Source organism: Trachurus trachurus (genome assembly GCF_905171665.1).
Source record: "Trachurus trachurus genome assembly, chromosome: 21".
NCBI classification, from domain to species: domain Eukaryota; kingdom Metazoa; phylum Chordata; class Actinopteri; order Carangiformes; family Carangidae; genus Trachurus; species Trachurus trachurus.
In genome coordinates, this window is record NC_139899.1 from 5957216 (window position 1) to 5965956 (window position 8741).

Sequence of the window (8741 nt, forward strand, 5' to 3'; positions counted from 1 at the left end):
GTGGTATCCACCGCTGGGAAGAAAATGGACAGGAGTACAAATGTTGCCACGATGACCTCAGTGATGAGCAACAAAATAGGAAGAAATGGCTGGAGAAGGGATGTCCTGCCTACAACGCTCTCAAGTCTGTTGTACTCAATAAAAATCTCTTGAGAGACCTAAGTCAAATGACTTTGTTCAAACACACCGGTAAGTTTGGATAAACTTATGAGCATTAGGTTGGTCACATTTGTCTCTAAATTTCACTATCATATATTGAGGCTAGGTGACTACTGACTGAAGAAGATGAGATCATACAGAGCACCACCTATGCAATCACACTGATGCTTTACCTCTTTGTGAAAACAAAAGCGATTTGTCAAATGTACAAGTAAAACAAATATGTACTTTTGGTAACTCAGAGCGTTAAAAATTTAATAGTGATCATACTGTAGTAATAGTAATAATTTGAGGCTGTGTTGCAGATGTATAAACTGTGTCAAAATAAAATTTTCCTTATTTTTAGGGGACCTTGAAGTGTTCCATAGCTCTATGCTGAAGTACGCAGAGAAGAGGCGCCACTTCACATATGTCACCATGCAGGCAAGACTCCAGCTGAGTGTGATTGACCACAACCACAATGTTGGCCGTCAGCATGGCCATACTCAGTCTGGTAAGTATGAAAGATACAGCATGTCATGGAGATTATCATCTTTGTTGTCACATGCACCCAGAAAATAACATATTCACAGAAAGACAGCTGTGCTACTGGAGGTATAATATAGTATAATCAAATGCATACTATTTATTGTTTGCCACATCTTGCACTACTGTCCTATCATAGTACACATTCCCCTCTAAGCTGAACTAAACTTGACTGTCTTGCTTGAAGTCATAACACATAATTTACTAGTGTCAATACAGTTTGCGTCTGTACATACTGTATGATATACCTTGTGTCATGCCATGCTTTCACTGGAAAAATCTGTACTTTTCCAACTTTAGAAGTCGAGTCACTTTATGGAGTCAAATCACAATGCACTCCCCCCTGTCCAACCACTGGACACTGAAAGTGATAAAACCAATATAATGTATACAGTAAATGTATAGATTCCCCCCCCCCCCCCCTCAAAATTACTATATTTTATGATTGATTACTTTCATCTCAGTAGTTTGACTTTGTATCTTAGAGTTATTGCTTTTTATTTATCTTGTCATCCTCAACTCACAGGTCACACAAATCACAGTTTATTCATTTTCATACCAAAGTAATGCACATGTACCATCCTCATCATTCTTTATGACCCTCACTCTCCTCATTCACAGGAAAAGAAAAATACAATGTGATTCACTCCAAGCAATCAAACCAGTGGATTGTAAGAAAGCTGTATGAGCCAACAACACAGGACTTCAGAAAAGACATGGTGCAACTGGTCCTTCAACGGCGGCTTGACAAAAATGTCAGGCTTGGAGATGAGCAGTTCCACATCCATCCTCCAGTCAACATACTGGCCAACATTGCTCCCACTCCAAAGCCAAACAAAGATGACTTGGTGACAGAACATGCATCACGTTTTCCAAAAAAACATGCAGATGATGAAGATGCCGGTGTCTGAGACTGAGAAAGCCATATTTCTGTTCTCTTTTGTTTACCCAAAAGATTTTTTCAAGCCATGTTGGAGTTTTCAATATCAATGTGTAAGCGTAATAATAACATCACATCTGGTGTCTTAGTGAACATATAGTTTTATTAAAAAGGACTGAAAAAAATAAAAAATGTGGTATATTTCTGTTTGTGTTTTTTATACAAGATATTGTTTAAAAAATTAAAATATGTAAATAAAAATGGTCAACACATACTGTATAACTTGTCCAAAAAAAAACGTTTGTTTTAAAAATCTAAAACAAATTCAGTGCATCCTCACACTCTTTGAACCCTGTGTATTGTCCATTTGGTGATGGATATGTTCTTCTTATTAGGTCCACCACACATGAGGGAAGAACTTTTCTGTTGCCTCGACCGAGCTTCTCTCCTTTCAGGGCCCATTCTATTACGATTCGATAGGCAACCAGCCTGTACTGTCTGAAATAACAAACACAACATGATAAGTAGTGCATACTTGATATGAACCTGACAATGACACATCTTTTTGTCAGGAAATAACATCACCAACTATGTAAGAAATTGATAATATGTAGCCTAGGCCTAATTTATTTGGTGTATTATCTGGACTTGTAGTAAATACAGTATGCCCTAAAAAGACATTGTATAATTGATCACTAAGATAATACAATTCAACTAACAGGTGTTGTGCAGGTGTTTTACCTGCACAACATAGCCTACAGTATAAGAGAGAGTCAACACTTACTCTGAAGACAACTGACCATCAGGTCCAGCTGGCCTTGGTCGCTTCTTCCAGTTGATTTTAGGAATGTGAAAGAAGGTCTGCAAGACGCCATCATTCAGGAGTGCAGGGATGTCTTTATGGTTTGTGATGCAGACAGAAGATGCTACGCTGGCCTCCTCATCAATTGAAAGGTCTTGCATCTGAGGCATGATGAGATCCCACTCGTGGCAGCAGTAACTCTCCACCTCTGTCGGCATTACTTGGCATATTGAACAAGTGCACCACCATTTGTCGGTCAACCTGTCTCTCACGGCTCCAGCTGTGGCTCCAGCTTCAGCTTGGACCACTTCTCTGTCCCTCCTCTCTCTCTCTGCCCGTTCTAACTCCATCTGGCGAAGTTCGGCATCTGTGTATTCGGGTTCATAAAGATATCCCCTTGGCTCTGTGCTAAAAGCAATCTCTTCGTCATCGGTGTCGTAGTCAGACATGTTTTCATCAACTATCCGAGCAGTAAACACAGTGAAACAGGCGCTCCTGCCGGCCGGTGGCCGCGCGCAGTGATACGAAGGGAGAGAAAATAGCGCCAAGCGATTGTGAGGTCTGACTTTTTCCTGGACAGCGTTTTTTTTATGCAAATGTATTACTCTTTTGAACACATATAGTTTTGAGAAGGAAAACGCTATATTTGCGTGACCCCAGCCAACTAGCCGGACTACATTCGCGCGCGCCGAAACGGGGCTGGAACGGCGCCCACGGGACTCAGTCCGGGGTAAGTCACTGTTGATGCAAGTCACTAGTGGTGGGGATGCCATAGAGATTCATGTCAAAAAACCCAAACTATCCCTTTAACTTGGTAAATGCCAACCATAAAAAGCAAATTGAGTCTAATGAGAGTTGCCTCATGTTCAGTCAGATGGTAAAGGTAGGTTGATGCATAATGGAAAAAATGAGACAAAATTATAGACTATAAGAAGGAGGAATGCAAAGGATGCAGACAATGTTTCAAATTTGGTTTACATTTTCACTTCACTTTTATTTCTCACGACCACATAACGTGGTATGGAGCACAAACAAACAAACGTTAGACAATACAAATAATCAGACATCCCTGTTGGTGTAGCTACCAGTATTTTAGGCCTATCAGACGAAAATCTGAATTGTATTCATCAAGGATGATTTCAGAAAATTCAATTAGCAAAATAGTAAACTTAAAAACAAATAACGTAATATACATAGTATGACATTTGTCAGTTCTAAGATTTTTCTCAAAATTAGGCCCTATGTTCCCACTGGACTCTCTCTATCTATCTGGCCTGTCTAGCCTCTACCGAGTCTTTTTTACTAAACTTAACCAACTCTTTTCTTCATTGCCTAAACACAAACAATGGTGGGACCAAAGGGCTGTGGGAACATAGGGCCTAATTTTCAGTGACAACAAAAGTTAGAAATGTGGGAACATAAGGCTGTGGGGACATAGGAATGACCCCCTTCACATTACTGTCTCAGACAAAAAAAAACCCATTTCAAAACAGTCCAATTCATGCAGACTTTCCCATTGATCAAGAGTGTTTAAAGACCATAGTTTAATTTGAAGTTTACTAATTATTAAAAGATGAATGGTGTACTGACGATGAATGAAGTGAAGCCGAGTGGTGCGTAGTGTAGATCCACGCATCACGACTTTTTGACGAACCAACAGTGAAACGTATTTGGTTATTTTTGTCTCATAGCCTATATATTTGTAAACGCACAGAGGGTGATCGACAAATATTCCTTGGTTTGCACACGTGTTTTGCGATCCACAAATACAAATTTCTAATTTGTAACTTGTATTTTGGTTTTTACAAATAGCCTACATTTGTAAATAAAATGTAAATATAGTTTTCCATTTATGAAATGGAAATGCTTGTGAAGTGTTATTCATCATTTGTGGATCACCAATCACACGTGATTCACAATTGGCCCACCCTCCTCACCAGTGAGCTATGTTGAAGAGGTGAACCTTGAAACGTAGCTGGTCGTTGTTGCTCCACCAGTTTTTCTAGGCTGGCCGATATCATTTCCAGAGCGGTGGGCTTGCCTTCAAGCTCAGTCGTGGTACCATCAGAAGATTTTTTCGAGTATGGTGATATTTTTGTCACCCACTCATTCCATCTCATGATGTTGTGCTTTGTGGCTGGGTCCATCACAACAGGCAATGGGCTGTCTTTGCAGGTGTTGCAACGGTTACGCACAGTTGATGTTGCTCGAGTCACACACAGTTAATGTGACCAGGTCTGCCGGCTTATTGGAATCTATCAATCCAAGCTGATGCAGCTTCTTCGCTTTGGATGTGAAGTTTTCATGTAGTTTGCAGGCACACGTCTCCCTATCCTGTACTTTTGGGCTCACAAAGTCTTGATACAAGGCATCACGTTAGCTAACTTAGCATTAAGACAGATTTATGTTGCCTAACTAGCTAGGACTTACCTCTCTCATTCCTCTTTGCTGCTTTATCCCTGCTGCGAGCAAATAACTTTCTCATGTAGGGGATTTACATAGGGGTTTGGTAATTGACAATAATTATTAAGTATTAATGATCAATAAGCAGGTTAACTAAGTATTAATTATCAAGTTTAATAGAGAACTAATAACATTAGGATTAATGATATTGAATAATAATTACTAGAAGAAAGAATAGTTATGTTATTAATTAAAGTGAATTAATTAATAATAACTGCGGGGCACCACCCTGAAATCAGGGATCAATGACCAAACAATTAGTCTCGATTATAGAAATCTCTTATGGAGTAGAATTATCAATTAAATACGAAGGCGTAAAGTCGAGCACAGGCCCTGATAACCAGCTTCAGCGTCACAATAGAATGCACACAAACAACCACAGAACAACTACTTTAGTTCAAGGACATTTATTAAAAGAAAATCATAGATAGTACACACTCAAGTTATAGGAATTCAGAGGAATAAACAATCCAGCAGACATACACTCTCAATGGCTTAAAGGGATAGTTCACCCAAAATTCAAATTTCACTCATTATCTACTCACCCTCATGTCAACTAATAGCTGTGAGAATTTTCAGAGTCTTCCGTTCCTTCTCTGAGTTACGGGGGGGTCTGCGCAGCAGTATTTGTCCATATAATGGTTGTGAATGGACACCACGTTTCTTCGTCCAAAAAGACACACCAAAAAACATCCAAATACCTCCATACTGCTCGTCTGTAATGTCCCTCTTGTATTGAAGCCCCGACATGAGAAATTGTTCCGCCGGTCAGTGCAAATCACGTGAGATTTGCACTTACACAGGCAGAGCAGTGAACTGAGACACTGGGAGCTTCCGCTACAAACAAGCTTAAAATATAGACTTATTTAATTTTTTTCGGAACAATTTCTCATGTTGGGGCTTCAATACAAGAGGGACATTACAGACGAGCAGTATGGAGGTATTTGGATGTTTTTTGGTGTGTCTTTTTGGACGAAGAAACGTGGTGTCCATTCACAACCATTATATGGACAAATACTGCTGCGCGGACCCCCCCGTAACTCAGAGAAGGAACGGAGGACTCTGAAAATTCTCACAGCTCTTAGTTGACATGAGGGCGAGTAGATAATGAGTGAAATTTGAATTTTGGGTGAACTATCCCTTTAATATGAGCATATGGTGTGTGTGTGTGTGTAGACTATGCGTATGTGTAGGCTATGGGCGTGTGTGTGTATGTGTGTGTGTAGACTATGCGTATGTGTAGACTATGCGTGTGTGTAGGTGTGTGTGTGTAGGTATGTGTGTAGCCTAAGAGGGACACACTCAAGCTGCAGGAAATCAGAGGAATAAACAATCCAGCAGACATACACTCTCAATGGTTTAGGATGCACCGGTAGGTGTATGTGTGTGTGTGTGTGTAGGCTACAGGCTATGCGTGTGTGTAGGCAAGATGTGTGTGTGGGTGTGGTCTAGGTGTGTGCGTATGTGGGCGTGTGTGTGTGTGTGTGTGGCCTAAGAGGAAAAGGGGGAGGCGTCGAGTGACGTCGGATGGCGTCGCGAGTGGCGCGCTCGTTCAAGTGAGACAATGGACACGGTGTGTCTGTTTCCACGTGTTCCTCAGGTATACACACAATGGCTACAGCCACGTCGCCCACACGAATCACTCTATTACGAACCCTCGTGTCTGAACGCTCGTGTTTATGGCGGGGTCCTTAAAGGAGGCCCGCTGTGTTATGTTGGTAGGTATAGGTGTGTGTGTGTGTATGTGTGTGTGTGTGTACGTGCGTGTGTGTGTAAGTTAGTAGAGAGAGAAAAAGGAGAGAGAGAGAGGAGGGATAACGACGGCAAAAGGGGACCGATTGGTCACGTTAGTCTAAGATGAACTCAGTCTCACATCCAGCACCACAGTGAAGGCAACAGAACTGACGCCCAGGTGTCCTCACTGATTCTCTGGCGCGGATATGGAGAGTTGTGTTCATACGTGACTAACAGCCTAGTTATAATAACTAATAAACATACAGCAAGATCAACATAATCAACATAACCGGACGCGGCGGTCCTCAAAGATATGCAACACAAATTCACGCTAGTTCTAGTCTCTGCCCAGACAAAAGCTCTCTTACTTTGAATAGAAGCGTGCTTGCCGACGCGATAGATCCGTCGATCTGATGGCGTGCGGGGCGGCTGTAGCGTCCTACAGCGGAACAAACGAGTCGTCCTCTGGAAGGGTGGCAGAGAGGAGGACCGGTGGAGTTAACTCTGGTGGCGGCGGAGTCCGACGTCGTCTCGTGAAGAAAGGCGGCTCTCACGACTGCGGCAGATGTGGGGAAGAGGGAGCGACGATTGCTCGGAGGTCTTCCCCCAGGATCCAGGTGGTTCAGAAGAAACTTGGGGCAGTATGCTCGTCCAGCAAGCTAACGGCGGCCCAGGTCTTTAGTTCAAACGTTTGATGTGCCCCCTTAATAGTAACTAGTTGCGCGAAGCTGGAGCTCCTTGCGGTACTTCGTTACACGGGAAAAAGCCTGGAGCGGCGGGTCACCGCAGCATTTAAACCTTCTGTGACGTCACGGGGGTTTCTGGGGTTTCCGCCAGGTACTGACCAATGGGAGGCCAGAGTTTGAACGTCTGGGTGGAGTCACACCTAGATGTGATTTAACGGCCGTTGTCTGCTGTCGCGCATTCCTTGTCCCCTGCTGGTTTTATGTCCCTTTGTTTGAGAACTTGTGGGTGAAGTCCCTACACTCATATCCATCTACAGGAGTAATACTGTTCGAGTCAAACCAGAATAATATATTTAGCAAGTTGTTGTCACGCAGCTGCTTCACAGCGCCTCTCTCTCTCTCTCTCTCTCTCTCTCTCTCTAACAGTGGCTTTGAGTTGTCACAGAAGTATAAATCAGCCTAAGTTGCTATAAGTTACCATATTATGTAGCTATGTGCGCATTCCGTAGCCTATACTTTTTTACTGGTGAAATTTTTACTGGAGCACTGCAGATCAATACTGGGGCATGTGCCCGGCTGGCAGTGGCCAAAGGAGACTGACAGTAGTGCCGCTTGATGCCGAGGGTTACTCTGGCCAGCAGCTTAGAGCTGCATCCAACAATGGAAAAAACATTTTTTTTTTGGTTCCTATACACCAGGCATGTCAAACATACGGCCTGCGGGCCGGATCCGGCCCGCCGCATGATTTCATCCGGCCCGTTATACATTTCTGAATATGTCAAAAAAAAAGCAAGTCTCTAGCTCATTTCTATCAAAAGTTAGGATTTTTTTTAAAAAGAAATACGCCAAAGCCCGAATACTCCCTCCAGCCGCTAGAGGGCAGCAAATACATGCTCACATGCATAACCGGCTGGCTGCAGTCTTGCCTCTTGACTCCAGTCACCATTGTTGTAGCCTATGTTGACAACGACACCCCGAAAATGGCCTTGTCAAAAAAAAGAAAAGTGGATACGGAGTGCAGAGTCTTCCAGGAAAAATGGACTGAGAACTTTTTAGTCACAGAGGTGAATATGAAACCAGTATGCTTGGTATGTAATCAGCAAGTTGCAGTGCTCAAAGAATATAATATTCGGCGGCACTACGAGACTCATCATAAAGAAAAGTATGAACATTTTAAAGGACAACTAAGAAAAGACGAGATAAACAAGCTGATGGCTGGCCTAAAGAAACAGCAGTCTACATTCACTCGCAGCCGCGATATTGCTGATGGAGCTGTGAGAGCTAGCTACCTTATTGCTAACGAGTTGGTTTGGGCATCCAAGCCATATTCTGATGGGGAGCTAGTGAAAACATGCATGCTGAAGGCTGCAGAAGTCGTGTGCCCCGAAAAGCGACCTTCATTTGCCAACATTAGTCTATCGAGGAACACTGTGGCAGATAGGGTTGCCGATCTATCAAGTAACTTGAACAGCCAAATGAAAGAAAAAATCAA

At 42.6% G+C, this 8741-nt stretch overlaps 1 long non-coding RNA gene across 1 annotated transcript; it reads right to left on the reverse strand.

The window, feature by feature from the left end:
• Positions 1-1707: 1707 nt before the first annotated feature.
• On the reverse strand, positions 1708-3170 carry LOC311004439. The gene is made up of 2 exons (XR_014596305.1): positions 2349-3170; positions 1708-2062 (listed from the first exon to the last, which is right to left on the reverse strand). It is a non-coding gene; the product is annotated as an uncharacterized lncRNA (long non-coding RNA).
• Between the last annotated feature and the right edge of the window lie 5571 nt (positions 3171-8741).